Source organism: Pelodiscus sinensis, chromosome 27 (genome assembly GCF_049634645.1).
Source record: "Pelodiscus sinensis isolate JC-2024 chromosome 27, ASM4963464v1, whole genome shotgun sequence".
NCBI lineage: Eukaryota > Metazoa > Chordata > Testudines > Trionychidae > Pelodiscus > Pelodiscus sinensis.
Genome location: NC_134737.1, coordinates 2,663,553 through 2,680,066, shown reverse-complemented (window position 1 = coordinate 2,680,066; position 16,514 = coordinate 2,663,553). Strand labels below are relative to the sequence as shown.

The following is a 16,514-nucleotide window of genomic DNA, read 5'->3' as shown; positions in this document are numbered from 1 at the left end:
AGCAGAAGTCATCAAACACGCCGGAGTAAGCTGTGTATCAAATCTGAGTGAAGTTCACGGTCATCACTGGCTGCTTACAGCCACCATAGTGCAGAAGGGCACACCAGCTGATAAACAGGCACAACAAAATCTTAACATGGGGGGGGGGGGGGGACAGGAAACAAGCATGGATTTAGTAAAGCAGACTGAGAAAGTTAAGAACAATCTCTGCTGACTCTTTACTTTTTTTACATGAGAGAATCTGAGGCTCAAAACCTGTCAAAGTGAATTGCAATTCAGGGATGTTTCTGATGAATCAAAACTCCAAGTACTGGACTGTGCTCATAGTGTGTGTGTGTGTGGGGGGGGGGGGGGGAGAGATGGATAGAGAAAAGTGTCCAGCTCAGGGCTACCCCTTAGGGAGACAAGTAGCTGAAGGGCTCTGAAGCTGCAGAGCTTGTCTCCATCAGAAGTTGGTCCAATAAAATGAATTTCCCACCTTGTTTAAGTAGCTCCCTGTACATCCCAAACTATCCTGCATGTGAATCTCTAGCACAGGGGTGGGGAGCCTTTTTTGGCTTGGGGGCTGCTGATGCACCAAAAAATCATTCAGGGGCAGCACACAAGTGAAGCCCCCAACCCCCAAAAAACCTCACTGTCGTGGCCACTGTCTGAGAAGACACTCCCAACATTCCCCTCATACACCACAATCTAAGGGGTCCCCGCCTTGCAAACTTTGTGTGCTCCAGCCCCGAGGGCAGGGGGCTGGAGCACCAACTCAGGCCCCACAATGCTGGGAGGGATTGAATCTGAGGCCAGATTCAGTCAAGCTGGGTGCTGCATCCGGCCCCATGCCTTAGGTTCCCCACCCCTGCACTAGCATGTTGACAGGTGGAATGGGACCTGGGACCTTTGGAGGTTAGTGCTTGAGCCTCTACAGCTTGAGCTAGAAGCCAGCTGGCTCTCAGCTGAGGCTGTAGAGTAAACTCATCCTCTCTTTGTGTGGCCTCAGTGCCAGTACATGGGACAGTAGATGTGTGGGTTGCACTCGCATGTGCCAAAGATGGCAATGTAGGTATCCTCCATAAGAAGCCAGGGATGAAGGAAGCAAGGGCAGTGACAATGCAAGATTGAGGGCCTCTTAATATCCCCAAGTACATCCTGTGTCTAGCTAGCATGCTGTTGAGTCAACAGAAAAGCTGAGCTCTACAGAGGTATGGGGGTGGTGAACTAGGATGGCAAAAATGGTTGCATGGCCCACCCGTAGGTGTAAGCGGATGCTCCTCCACTTATACCTACTGGTGGGCCATGCAAGCATTTTTGCCATCCTAGTTCACCACCCCCATACCTCTGTAGAGCTCAGCTTTTCTGTTGACTCAACAGCATGCTAGTCCCACTTGACCACCATGGCACCTCAGAGCCTTAATGCACCTCTGAGCAGACCCAAGTGCTGTCTCTGGCATGGCAAGTTGGTAAATCTGACTCCTGTTCTGAGGGGGAGCCAGTATGAAGGAGGCCTAGGGCAGACCTTCCCCTGCCAGCTTCCTCCAGCATTGCTTTTCTCTAAGGGTACACCTAGACTACATGGCTCCATCGACAGAGCCATGTAGATTTGTTTGTTCGGCAAAGGGAAATGAAGCCACAATCTAAATCTTGGTTTCATTTAAATTTAAATGGCTGCCCTGCTCTGCTGATCAGCTGTCAGTTGGCAGATCGGGGCAGTCTGGACGCTCCCCTGCTGACATGAAAGCCCTTTATCAACCTCCCCGGTAAACCTCATCCTATGAGGCATAATGAGGAGGTCAATAAAGGGCTTTCAGGTCTGCACGGGAGCATCCAGACCAGCTGTTTGTCGGCTCAGCGTGCTAATTAGCTCAGCACAGCAGCCATTTAAATGGAGCCGCGATTATTTAAATCGCGGCTTCATTTCCCTTTGCTGATCAGCCTAATCTACATGGCTCCATCAATGGAGCCATGTAGTTTAGACACACCCTAGGGTACATCTAGATGGCTTTTCTCTTTCGGAAGAGGAAATGCAAATGAAGTGCTGATTAGCATATTCTCATGCTTCATTTGCATATCCTCTTCTGACCCTTTTTGCAGAAGAGGTTTTTCGCCCAAAAAAATGCAGTCTAGATGCAGCTTTTTTGCCAAAATAACCCTTTAAAAAAGAACCCGTAAACCTCATTTTTTGAGGAATACGGGTTCTTTTGAAAGGGGTTTTCACAAAAAAGCCTCATCTAGACAGGTTTTTGGCAGAAAACCTGTTCTGCAAAAAGGGTCAGAAGAGGATATGCAAATGATGCATGAGAATATGCTAATCAGCACTTCATTTGCATTTCCTCTTTTGGAAGAGGAAAGTCATCTAGATGTACCCTAAGACTTGTCTGGTCATGAGTCACTTTCAGACATCACCGCCCTCTAATCCATCTGGCCAAGCAGGGCTGTGAGCAGTGTCAGTGTGTGGGGTGCAGTGCAGAAGAGGAACAGAATAATTAGAACCACTCTAAGCTGCCTCAACACTTCCTGGTCCTTCTACCCCAAGGCTGAGCATATGGCCTCAGCAGTACTTCTAGCTCCTCAAGCCTTAACAAAAGAATCCAGGACCACAGTTCTAGCCTTTCCCACATAGGAGCTATTAACAATGCAGCACACTGCACCATGCGGCACGAGGCTCTGCCCGCAGTACGGCAGAGCACAGAAAGTTGCCAAAGCATGTCTGTGCACCCAGAGGTTCAGAACAAGCTGGGCAGATGTCGTGTGGGCGCTTCATGCAACAAAGGCTAATGAAACAGCTTGTCATAGGTTGATCTGCTAATCCAGCAAGTTAATGCTTGCCGTGCCACGTTTCCTTCCTTTATTAACAGCTCAGTGTGCCATGTCTTCTCTTGCTTGATATCTGCTTAATACAGGTTGAACCTCTCTAGTCCTGAATTGTCAGGACCTGACTGGTGCCTAGCCAGAGAATTTGCCAAACCATGGGAGGTCAATATTGTCCAGCAGCATTACCAACCCTTCCACTGCTTACTGGGCTCGTAGACATGTAGGAGTCAATTAAAGAAGCACAAAACACTGAGCCAGGGCTGCTGGCTATAAACAAACTTTATGGGACTGTAGGAAACTTGGCCACACCCTTTAGTGGACATCTGGCTAACTGAAATCATGCCTGACCCTGGATGTTGCCAAGCCAAAGAGTGCCAGACTAGAGAGATTCAGCTGGTAGTTCAGAGTAAAAATTTGTCTCCTATCTATGGACTAGAGATGTATTCTGAGATTCATCTCCTCTAAGTGCTTTAACATCAGGCTTCTTCCATGCTAAGCCTACCTACTTGTTACACCTGGTTACATGACGATCAATGAATTCCATGGGGTGTGAAATCAATCTCCCTTCCCCCACCCGCCTGCGCAGGCCAGTCTGAGACTTTTGTAACTCTTCTGCTCACCTGATTCCACAAAATAGGACTAAAGTGGAATGGAATTGATCTATAGGTATTGCATTATCCCTCTGCAGAAAGGAAAATTTTACCCCATTTGATTAGCTTTGCCATTTTCCACACAAGGTCTGGTATCCAGCCAGCTCTTACTCACATGCAAAAGGTATACTGGTAGGATGATGTCTTGGTTTGGGCTTGTTAAGGCTAAGAATATTGGGTGTGCCAACTAGCTTCATCCAACAAAACAGTTTGAGTCACTTGAACTTCTTTCTACTTCATGATGGATGCTCACTGGACTGAACAGACGGCTGGGCAGCTGCATGTAGGCAGGAATGCGAGAGGCACCAAGAAAGTTGTGATTGCCTCCTGCAAGCCGACTCTGATTGCCCATCTGTATGCCTCTCGAGCAGTCTTGCAGGAAGTCTAAAGCAATTATGACTTTTCACAACGTGTACATGCCAGAAGCTAAGGATTTCAAATTTTCATTAATTATGGAGGGATGTAACACTGAGCTTGACTAAAGGGACAGCTCGCTGGTGTAATTCTGATTGAGACGGAGCTTTAAATCTTTCTGAACCGGCAGCACAAGTGAAATTGTCTGACAAAGGAGATGTGTTGGCAATAGTGCTTCATTGATTCATGCTCTCCATGGTAAATTAAAGTTCCATTTCCTTTTGCTTCAGACACTGATGACTAGCAAAAGGCCCTTGTACAGTAAAGTAACCAAGGTGCCAGGATCTGTTAAACCCTTTGTCACCTACTCTGGTTTCTTCTATGAAGAAAGAGCAAGAAGTGGGAGTCCTATTCAGAGCAGCTGGCTTAAAATCTCTGAGGAAAGGTCAAAACGGCAGCAGAAAACAGTCAAACTCAAGACTCTCAAACCAAGGGGCCAAATTAAGGGGGAATATTAAAATTCAAGGCAGGAGAAGAGTAACAAGCAGCAGAGTGGGAAATCTTGACCAAACTCCCTACCACTTTAGTTTTAACTATGGCAAACTTACAGGTGCCAAAAGCAGACGGAAAAAATACTCAGCTTGATTCTTTCCAGTCAGCTACACAGCTATTTTAGTAGTAGTTACTATCATGCACAAGAGCCATCGTTTAGGCTCTCTGGTTACTGTAATGCCAGGAGTCCATTGTGCTGTAATGTCATTGTGTTAGGTGCTGTACAAACAGAACAAAGATGCAGTATTGATTCCATATGTGGGGAAAAAAATGAAATTGTGCACTTGCATCTCTCTGCTTAGACAGCCTAGTAATAGGGCAACCTTGTGACGAGAGCAAGGGAATGGATACAATGAATTGATCTTAAGCTATTTTCCTTGGTACAGGCTGAACTTTTCAAGTCTAGCACCCTTGGGACCTGAGTGGTGCTGAAACAGAATTTGCTGGACTATGGGAGGTCAGTATTGTCTAGCAGCATTACGAACACTTCCACTGTTTACTAGGCTTTTAGACATGTAGGGGTACATTAGTGCTAAATAACAGCACAGAACACTGAGCCAGGACTAGTGGCTGGAAACAAACTTTATGGGACTGCAGGGAACTTGGCCACGCCCATGAGAAGTGGTCATCCTGTTAACTAACATCATGCCAGACCAGAGTGCCAGGATAGAGGTTCAACCTGTACAAACAGGATGAATGGCTCAGATGAAGGGTTGTGCTAAAACCCATTATGCCAAGCTTGCCAGTTGGAATGCTGCCTCAGCTGCGAGTAACCAAAAGTGTTGTCTGATGCTGTGCCCACCCCAATGGGTCAAGATGAAAAGAAAAACTTACCCGCATTTTGTATTTTTACTCTCCCACCATCAAAGAGCACATAAAAGGACAACATTAAATCATGAGACGGTTTTTAAAAAACTTTTTGTTTACACAAAGGTGAAAAAGCAAAGTGAACTTGGCATTTGACACCAGGTGTTGGTAATTCAATAGTTGTGGGGCAGGAGTAGTATTGTTTTAAAAAAAAAAAAAAAGCTGGCTCAAAGTCAAATCAGCAACATGCAAATTGCAGGGAAAGTCCATGCATTTTCCCAAGATAAGTAATATGACTTGCCTCATAGTTCTACTAGAGATCAGACAGAAGCCCTGGTGAGAGCCACCTCTATGGTACCTGCATTGAATAACCAATAGCCACTATTACTTGACTGTAGGAACCATACCAATCAGTCAGACTTCTGCCAGAGCCCTGTAGCTTGATTCTATGTTGGCTTTTTTAGAAGCTGAAGCTCCTTTTCGCAGGCGCTTATTAGGGCTGTATACAAGCCTGAGTTCTGCCAAGTCCTAAAGGCAAAAAGCACAAGCTGATCTGGGTTTTAATGTTACCACAGATGGCGGACCAAGATTAAAGCAGCAGGTTTCCCCAGCCATCAAGTCAATGGCTGTCCTTCAGCCTAGAAATGAAGTGTGCTCAGAAAATGAGACTGAGTAGCTGCCCATTTTGGAGAGGAATTGTTGCATTCCTTGGTACATGAGAGAGAATTCTCTTCCATGAGACAATCTGCAGCAGGGAATCAACTAGAACTTTACAATTCAGTTGCTAATAATGCCTAACCCATATCCTAATACGAGGTACGTGGAGTATCCATGTATGATTTCCCCCTGTGAGGGGAAAGAAGGGGAATTTCACACTGTATTGATAGAAATTAATAAATGAGATGTGCAGGCATGATGTGATTGAAGTTTCAAAACTTTTTGGTATCCAGCTTTTCCAAATGGCAGCAATTTGAATTGCTGCATGCCTCTTGCTAATGGCCAGCTAGGGTTTTATTGTTAAAACAATAGCACCCTCTGACCCCAATGACTTAATTATAAATCTCTTTTCTGCTTACCTTAACTGAAATTCCCATGGCATAGACTATGGCCACTGAACGTGGTCTGACACTAAGTGACTAACAGGGACTATGGTAGGTCAGTAGCTAGGACACTGGACTAAGAGGGAAGATGCCTGGGTTTGTTCCTGAGTTGATGACTGATTTGCTGTGTGAACCTGGGCATGTCCTGTCCAGGCTTCTGTTTTCCCAACTGTGCTTTGTTGTGCCTACATCCACACTAAGCTCTTTGGGAAAGACTGTCTCTTGCTATGTAAGTCTGAGATGAATCGTCCACCAGGCTGAGTCCCAAAATACTTGCCACGTGAAGAAATCCAGAGAATCCTCCACAAGGTCTTACATCAGCACCCAAGTTGAGTTCCAAAAAACAAGCAGCAAGGAATGTGTCCTATGCCACATGGATCTTCCTCATGACTTGGTCCCTTTGTTATTCCAATAACTCTCTCTCCCTCTCCCTTATCTTCTCCTTTACTGTACTTTTTGGAAATCTGAATGTCTGTCAGTCCATCTGAGAGTCTACTTGTTCAAGAACTCCTCTTAAACGGGAAGAGCTAGGACCACCAAATTTGGTAGGCAGCTTCCTCTGATAACTTAAAGTAAGGTCAGGGCTTGGTTGTACCAGGATAATGGGATGTGCCTGGAATTGGATTGTTTTCCATAAAATGGAAAGGAAAGGGTCTGGTAGGAGGGCCAGTTATACTGCAGAATGACCACAAGGGGGCAGCAAGGGGCCAGAGGTGGGGACAGGGATAGCTATAATCCCATTGGGCCAGCAGGGGCAGAGAAAGGGAGGTATCTAGTAGCTATTTCAGAGTTTTTTGTGTCTGTCCCACACCTGAGGGATATTCACCTCTCCTCTGTCTGCTTCAGTGGTCATAGACAGACATCTCACCTGGCCCCAAACTGCTGCAATGACAGAGGGCTGGGGTTGTCCTCTTTCCATGAGGCAACCTGAATAGTGACCACCTCCTCCCAGCTCTGCCCCAGAGCAATGATTTAAATGAAGAAAAACAAAACTGAGTTAAGAACCCAAGCAATACCAGGTACATCTTCTAGTTTGATACAAAAATCAAGAGACCAAAGAATAAACAGGTTATAAATATTCTGCTGAAGAAAGAAAAGTGTCTGCTGTTAGCCAATAGCTAGCATGTGAACGGTTCAAACACACTGAGCCCATTCTTTCTCAAGCTGCGTTACTGAGAGCCCGTAGTCAGTCTTTTCCCACTTTTAAACAGACAGTTATGATTTGGTGCCATGGAGTAGCCTGCTAATGTAAAAAAAATTATGTTGCTTTTCAGTAAACAAACTCTTGACGGCCAGTGGGCCAGTGGCTATCTAATTTTGTTGTGCTGCTGTGGGGGAAGAAACAGATACTGCTTGGAAAGTCAGGGTGAGGTGGATTTGGGAACTGAGGCTAGAAATTTGGAACCTTAGCCTGTCCTTCACCTACTTAGTGAGGTCATGTGACATGATATGGACCTAGTGTCCATTCTGGTAATATTGTGCATTGTTACTACATCTTGGGGCACCACTGGTTGATTTCTCTGGAAAGGTGAAGGACTACTGGGCCTGCTGTGGTTCAAGGAATACAGAAGAAATAATTGGGTCAAGTTAAGGCATATAGTCTGACAAGTAATGGAGAGAAAAGTTAGGTAGATAGCTGGACTCCCACCTCTTCCAGGAGGAGACTTTGTATTAAACTGAAAACCACACTGTAGTGAATACTGCACTAGACAGATAGGAGGAGGGCAAATAGATACATGACCTAATACCAGGTCTTTTCCTTTTCAACGTCTGTTCATCAGATGCACTCAGCATGGGGTTGTGGGTTTTTTTCCCTGCCAGAGCCCTCCTGTTAGCCTTGAGATGCAGCCAAAACCAACCTACATTTCCTCTTGCTGCCAAAATAATGAACAAAAGAGCATTCTTAGGGTATTTGCACTGGCGGTAGGAAAACAAGTTTATAGAGTGATAGCTCCCTTTTTTGATGTTTGTCCTACATTAAAAACAGATACATAAATAAATGGAACTTCCTCTCATGTTCCCAAGTGAAATTTGGAAGCAACTCTATCCCTACGTACTTATGCAGGGTTTGGAAATACTCCTTTTGAAGCAGGGGCTTAACCTCCTAATCTAAAAGATATTTTAAGGGCTTTTATAAAGAGGATGGATGATCACTTGTTTTCAGTGTCCATGAGAGGTAGAACAAGAAGTAATTGACTTAATCTGCAGCAAGGAAGATTTTAGATTAGCTATTATAAGAAACTTACTAACTATAAGGATATAGCTTTCTCTCGAAGTACCAAAGCAGACTATGAAATCATCCTCACTGGAGACTTTTATAAGCAGTTCAGACAAACATCTAGCAGTCTAGATGTACTTGGTCCTTCCGCAGTCTAGAGGGGTGGATTAGATGACCTCATGATGTCTCTTCTACAATTACAATCGGATTCTGTGATGAAATGAAAACAATTACTCATTTTATACCAGTTGAACTCTTAGGCCAAAGTCATCAAAAATAATCCTCCACCCAACTCTTTTCCAAAATGAAAATGGGACCGGAGGTCTGATTCGATTCCTACTCTGGATTAAGTGTAGGACCAGTCTGTTTAATCAGTGTAAGTGAGCCTCTTGAGTGAGCTTGTCCATCTCCCTGTCAGTGCAAGAAACTTCCCATCACTGGGTGACTGGCCCCCCTTAAGATGAAATTAATTAGCAGCCTCAGAGTCTGGGAGTAATAGTCAGCGAAGCTGTCATGGACACCTGAACTTCATAAACGTCACTGACAATTCAGTGAGCATGACGAGCTTTGGAACGCATGTTAAACTCCTAGGAGAGGCTGTGTGGTAGAGTTTGTAGGACAGACCTAGGAGATGGTGCTTGGCAGAAGGGGCAGGAAAAAAAGGAACAAAGGTCTGCAGGGAGAAAGCCCTGAAAGGCAGTGCTTGCTTTGAAGCAAAGAACTCTCTGGGGCCTGGGAATAACGGTGAGGAAGCAGGGAGCCACGGGAGCAGAGAGGGGGAGGACTAAATGGCATCCCAGAAAGTGGTCTGAAGCATGTCCTGTGGTTACAGAGCAGAAGATGTTTGCTTGGACTTCCCTTCTCTTGCTGAAGACATTTTACCCCTTCCAGGGTAAGTAATATCGCCAGCACTGAATTGTGGAAAGGAGACCATGGAGAATGCCCCCTCTTTCCTCTGAAGGAAATGAGGCAGGGATGCTGCAGACCCCCTGTGATGTGTGGAGCTGTCACTAGAGGGAGTGACACTATTGCATGTCCTCGCAGCATATTTGTAGTAGCTTGACTTTTATTTTAACCAACACAGACAGTGGTGCATCTGGGGAGAGACTTCGTCTGTTTTTCTTAGTGCCCAGTCCAGATGTGTCAGTGACAGTGCGTACACGCTGCACCCACACAGCCTCTAGGGAGCTAGGAGGGCTCTGAGAACATGAACACAACATCTTGGCCCGCTTGTGAGCATTGAGCACCTGACTCGACTTAACATCCAAAGTCCCCTTTGCAAAGGGAACCTGGGCCATAATGAGATGTAGGTGCCTTCCTGCTTGCGTCGCATTTGAGAATGGGATGTCAAGTGTGGGGTTTGGGTTTTTTTAAAGACTTTGGCCCATTTACAAGAATCTGCTTGTTTCACTTCATGTGCAACTATGTGTGGGGACAGATGCCACACTCTGCTCTAGTACCAATTCCAGGCCAATTACAGCGCATCTCAAAATATTTTATGGATGCCTTCCATGAGGATCAGTCACTTTTCCAGGAAAGGTTAATAGATCTACTGATATCTATTCACAATGGTGGCAGATTCAGGTCTACTGGAAACCATTATCACCATTTGTGTGACTAAAGAGCTGAGATCAGAACTGTGATTCAGGTTCAATCCTGACTTCAGCTGGGTGAAATGCCACAATCAACGAGAAGGTGTTAATTACTTATGACTAATATAGAATACTAGAATGGGAAGGGACCTCCAGAAATCGAGTCCAGTCACATGCCTGCACAGCAGGACCAAGCACCATCTAGACCATCCCTCATACATATCTGTCCAACCTGCGCTTAAATATCTCCAGAGATGGAGATTCCACAGCCTCCCCTAGGCAACTTATTCCAGTGTTTCACCACCCTGACAGGAAGGTGTTTTTTCCTATGTCCAACCTAAACCTCCCTTGCTGCAGTTTGCTTCTAGTCCTATCAGAGACTAAATAGACCAATTTATCTCCCTCCTCCTTGTGGAACCCTTTTTAGATATCTGAAAACAGCTATCATGTCCGCTCTGTCTTCTCCTTTCCAAACTAATATGTTGCAGGGCGTTTAACAATGGTTTTTCCCCCTCCATTTTTTCATACTCAGTGGCTAGCATGTCGCTTATTTTCAAGTGATCTCTGTAAACTAATTACTTTGTACTGGGTCAGTGCTGTTATTCAATTATCATTTTAGGAGAATAAAAATAGCTCAGATCCAGTAAGCAAACCAATAATTTCCCTTTCTCTTCAGTGAGAATGCAGCATTATTGTTAATGAATTTCTCTCATGCTTGCAATGACACAGACAAGAAAGGAAGGAATAAAGAAGCTTTGTAAAATGTGCTAAACCCATTACTCCAGATAGATATTTGCCAAGGTTTCCTTTGGCATTCCTGATGGCTGTTTCATTGTTAGCTTAGCTGATACTATAATTTAGCCTTATTCAGAATAACTTACCATTCATATAATGAGATTTCTTAAGAGAAGATGACAAGTTGGCTGCTGCTGTTACCAAAAATTATATACAAAGATCAACAAATAAAAAACCCACAACTCCTAGATCAATATTTCTAGAAGGTTAGAAAAGAGCCCAGTGGATTTAATAGGCTCATACAAATACATTAGCATTGGTAGAGATTTCAATATTTTGAAGGTGCTGTTGACTATAGTCACATATTGTGATGCATGAGTGTTTTTATCCATATCATGCAAAAAAACCCCAACCACCCCTCCTTGTAGTTTGATTTTTAAAATCAGTTTCACAAGCAATATCTGTAAATCCATTAGTGGGAGATAATTCATGCCCATTTCATGTAAGATGAAGTGGGGTTTGATAGAATAAAGCCTGAAGAAAATGGGTTCTTTTTATAGTCCCATGACTGGACTTTCTCGGTGTTCAAGTTGTCCTTTGGTTTGCGGGTGTTAAAGCTCTTGGCTCTGTAGGAAATGACAATGGCAATGAAATTGTAGAGACAAAAGAAGTAGCCCCTATCTCAGCCATCTTTTCATCAACTAAGTTAATTGTGTAAGGTGAAATTTATATTAAAATGTTTTTTCTAATTCAGTTTAATGATACTTAGGCAAGTCCTGACACACTCTCTCTCTGATTATTTGGGCCAAAGTACAGCAGGTTCCCAGAGAACTGAAGGAGGAACAATAATCCATAACTTGCTATTTTCTGTACTTGTTCCTGCTATCCTTCATTTGTATGAAGTGAGTGAAAGTTAAAATCTGATTTAATGTCTATTACTTTTGATCAGAACTTGAAACAAATCCCAATTGGCAAGGCACATGCCTGGTCATCTTGTATAGGAACTGTGGTCAGTATTCAGTAGACTTATGCTAATCCATCTGTCAAAAGTCCACCATTAGGTATTTAACATTCTATTCTACTTAAAACCGATCCCATTTCTTTCCTGTGGTTGAATATTGAGGGGAAAATACCCATCAGCAAATGAACACTGCATTGATATGAATTTCCTTTAGCTGTCTGTTAAATGTCATCACTCTCACTGCATAGATGTACAAGATAAAATCTTGAAATGAGAAGACAATGAAATCTTGTTCCATCAGCAAGCTGGTGATATCAATAGTAACATTTCAGACTTTTCTTTGCTGCTATGAAGTGATAGAAGACCAAACAGTTGGTGTGTGTTAATTTTTCTTAACGTACATGGTGGTGTTTGGGACTCCTATCAGAATATTCTAGGGATTTCTTCCCTTGGCCACATTTTCTGCTGTGCCATTAAGATTCATTTCTGGCTGATTTAGGGACCAATACAAAACCACAGGAGTCTTTTGTGGTATTTTGCACCATCTGTGGGTATGTAGTTTGCACCATCTGTGGGTATGTAGTATCCATCTCTGTGTAGGAAACACCTTATTAGAAGATACTTGGAAGGGACTACCTTCGGGCGGGAGGGAGGAGTCTAATTCAGTCAGTTCATACCTTCAATTATTGGCCAGTCTGCTAAGCTTGTCAAGATAGGGTCCAGTTAATACCAACATCTGATTATTGGGTATGTATCACTTGATCCTCCAGGAATTGATTTGACACTGAGCAAATCATGGGCCACCACACAATGTCACTTGATGAAGAGATCATTGCTGATCGGGGGTTGGTTTTGAACCTGTGACACAGGTGAAAACTGTGTCCCATTCTTAGTCCCATAAGGAATTGGGTTATGGTTTTGGCAAGGCAAAATTTGAAGTAGAGAGCCTGGAGCAAGTAAATTGAAAATTGAAAATCTGATAGAACGAGTTTTTTTCCAATCAAAAAATCTTTAAAAAAATCTGCTTTGTCATGAATTTTAAAACATTCTCCTAAATGCAATGTGTAAAACAGCTCAACTTTGAGACTTTTGCAGAATCCCCAGAGATGCTGACACTACTGAAAGCAGCAAAAAAAGTAATTTATCCATAAGCAGAGAAAGTGTAGACTTAAAATAAAATTCTCAGCAGTGACCTGCCTCTGTTAACCACTGAGGTCAGCAGTGAATCTCTGGATGTGTTTAAGAAGCAGCAGCTCTTGCACCCTAAGGATTCAGTTTCCCACATTGCTGAGTAACTAATTTGCATCCATGTAAACTGAGTTGAATCTGATTTTTTTTTTTCTGCCTGCCAATGACATGTGAAAATTGCAATTTACTTTAGTTTATTGGTTCACTTTTTTTATCAAAGTTTTCCTTTCTGAACCAATCATGGACAGGCCAGTGTGTCGGTATAGGGTACTGGGCATGTTTTTCTTCATTTAAATCATTGCTCTGGGGCAGAGTTGGGGAGGGAGGTGGTCACTATGCAGGCTGCCTCATGGACTCAAATTTGTATTTGCTCATAATTTTCAGGCAAATCCCACACTCACCATTCCCGGATTGGGGGCTCAGTCCTCCAATGTGTTGAACAGTCTAGGCACAACTCAGTAAAATACCCAAGCGCATGCTTAGCACCGGACCATAGAAAGGTAGGGGTGGAAAGGACACTGGAAGTTCATAAACTCTAATCCTGTCCTCTAGCATGCTTGCAGAGCCACCCCCCTTGTGCACATGACCCCACTTTATAAACGTACTCCATTATCCAAGTCATCGTTCAATATTTTTTCCATTCGTACTAGATCCAGTACGGGGCTCCACTAGATACACTCCCATTTGGACAGAAAACCAGTGATAACTACTTTTAACAGTCTTTCAATTAGTTGTGCACTCACCCAATAGTATACATTGAACCTCTCTAGTTCAGCACCTTTAGGACTTAACTGGTGCCAAACCAGAGAATTTGTGGGGTCAGTATTGTCTAGCGGCATTACCAACACTTCCACTACTTGCTGGGCTCTTAAAAGACATTTGGGGGTAAATTAGAGCTAAATAACACAGAACACTGGGAGCCAGAACTAATGGCTGCAAACAAACTTTATAGGACCACGGGAAACTTGGCTACACCTATAAGTGGACATCCAGCTAACTAACATGTTGAACCATGGATGTTGCCACACCAGAGTGTCAGACTAAAGAGGTTCCACTTGTAATTTCCTCTATACCATGTTTCCCTAGTTGGCTTTTGAGTGTCATTTAGGATGGTACCACAAACCTTAGTATAATCAAGATATTACAACTATTGCTTCCCCCTTGTCCACTAAGCAAGTAACCCTGTCAAAAGGAAATTAAGTTTAGTTTGCACTATTTGTTTTTGATAATCTATGCTAGCTATTCTATTTACGCCTATCATCCTTATCCAGGTACATGAGTATCCTCATTGATGGCAATCAATGCGCAGCACCTTGTAAAACTGATTACACAAGCACCTTTGGCACGAGTCCTCATACATGTCACTTGAAAATGTTGGTTTCTTTGGCTCCACTTCAATGTTAATGAAAGACAAATGTTAATGACAACTGAAGCAAATTTGCTTTATATTCACAGAAAATCTTAGGCAGAAGCAATGGGCTTCTACTGCAGCAAGGGCGGTTCTGGCTGGACAACAGGAAACTTGCTGCTTGTCAGGGTGGTCAAACACTGGAATAAATTGCCTAGGGAGATTGTGGAATCTCCATCACTGGGTCGGGAAGGAATTTTCCTCCAGGGTAGATTGGCAGAGGCCCTGGAGGTTTTTCGCCTTCCTCTGTAGCATTGGGCACAGATCACAGCTGAAGGACTCTCTGCATGTTGGGTCCTTCAAAGTATTTGAATGCTTCAATATCTTTGATATAGGTGAGAGGATTATTCTAAGAGGGGTGGTTGAGATTCTGTGGCCTGAACTGTGCAGGGGGTCAGACTAGATGATCATAATGGTCCCTTCTGACCTTAAAGTCTATGAAAAGCAGGTTAGATAGACATCTATCAGGGATGATCTAGATCTGTGTTTCTCAACCTTTTTTTAATAAAGTACCTCTTTTAAAAAATATAAATAAGTACCATTAATACCTACAATTTTCAGAAACACATTTTTTCCTATCATGTAATCTATTTGTTAAAACAACTTAATCGTAGCTGGGCAGGTGATGAAATTTTGGGGTGTAAAGTACAAATATAAAGCTCTGTAAAACTTAAAACAAAAATTCAGTTTTCTCCAAATTTCAGTTGTGTGGACATACCCCCCAGACTTCTCTCAAGTACTCCTAAAGGTACTCATACTACTGGTTGAGAAACATTGATCTAGATGGTGCTTGATCCTGTTGGGAGGGCAGCAGACTGGACTCTTCCAGTTCTAGTATTCTATGATGCAGATCTTTTCTCCCACCATACTTAAGATTTTCAGTGTCTTGAGACAATCAACTAACTTTCATTTGGAGCTAGGGGTTAGGATTTCCAGCATCACCATGGCAGGTAGATGCATTGACTTCCCATTGAGACTTGTGCTCACGGTGACCACTTAGAAAATTCCAACTCATATTCCCTGCCTAGGCAAAGCTTGCAGATACCAGGATGATGTGTGCAGTCTAAAACTCTAGGGCTGTGTCTACATTGGCATGATTTTGCACAAAAGCACGCGCTTTTGCACAAAAACATGCCACCTTTCTACACTGGTGGGGAGTTCTTGCGCAAGAACACTGACGTTCTAATGTGTGGAATCAGTTCTTCTTGCACAAGAACTATAACGCTCCCACTCAGGAATAAGTCCTCTTGTGCAACTGTTCTTGCACAAGAGGCCAGTGTAGACAGGCAAGATGAATTTCTTGCGCAAGAGAGCCTGATGGTTAAAATGGCCATCAGAGCTTTCTTGCGCACGACAGCGTTTACACTGGCATGGATGTTTTTGCACAAAAGCATGTCTCTTGTGCAAAAGCACATGCCCGTGTAGACGCTCTCTTGCACAAATACTTTAATGCAAAAACTCTTGCATTAAATATATGCGCAAAATTTTGCTAATGTAGACATAGCCTATTAGCATAGAACAGAATGCAGGCTGGGGCATGGATTTATTTGCACTAATCACTCAAACTGTATCCAATTGGCTCCATATGGATTAACATCAATAAAAACATTTTGATGCACATTCAGGATCTCTGCTTTGAAGGAAAATTGCTGTCTTCACTGCATAGCTTTAAAAAACAAACTTAACCTGAAAAAAATACTGTTTTGGATGAAAACTGCTCAGGTCTACTTAAAATCCCATGAAATGGGACTGTACCCACGGTGTCATCTCCAATCAAATAGAATTCTACTTAAAAGTAAATAACATGCGGCTAACACAAAAACGCAACTAAAATGCTTGAATATAGATCAAAAACTGCCAGGATATTGCACTGCAATACTTTAGCCAGCAACTAAAGAGGAGGCTTGTCTCTGAATACTACTACTAAGGAGCCAGAACTCTGCCTGTAGCATTGTGATGCCATTGTGGAGGTAGATGGTCTAGGTCAGCATCTTGTGCTGAAAAGAGGCAGGGCTGGGACAATGCTGTTTGTTATTGGTGCTTGATGAAAGGGTGGGGAAAGAGTGAGGTTGCTGTCAGCTGCCCATGGAGAGTTTCTGCATGAAGTGGGTAGCTGATTTGGAATTAATTTTGAATAGTTGTTTCTG

General features: G+C 43.3%; 1 protein-coding gene across 1 annotated transcript in view; it reads right to left on the bottom strand.

Moving 5' to 3' along the window:
• The window catches only part of KCND3 (potassium voltage-gated channel subfamily D member 3), a 247,524-nt gene that overhangs the window by 212,894 nt on the left and 18,116 nt on the right, over positions 1–16,514 (bottom strand). The gene's annotated exons all lie outside the window — the stretch shown is intronic.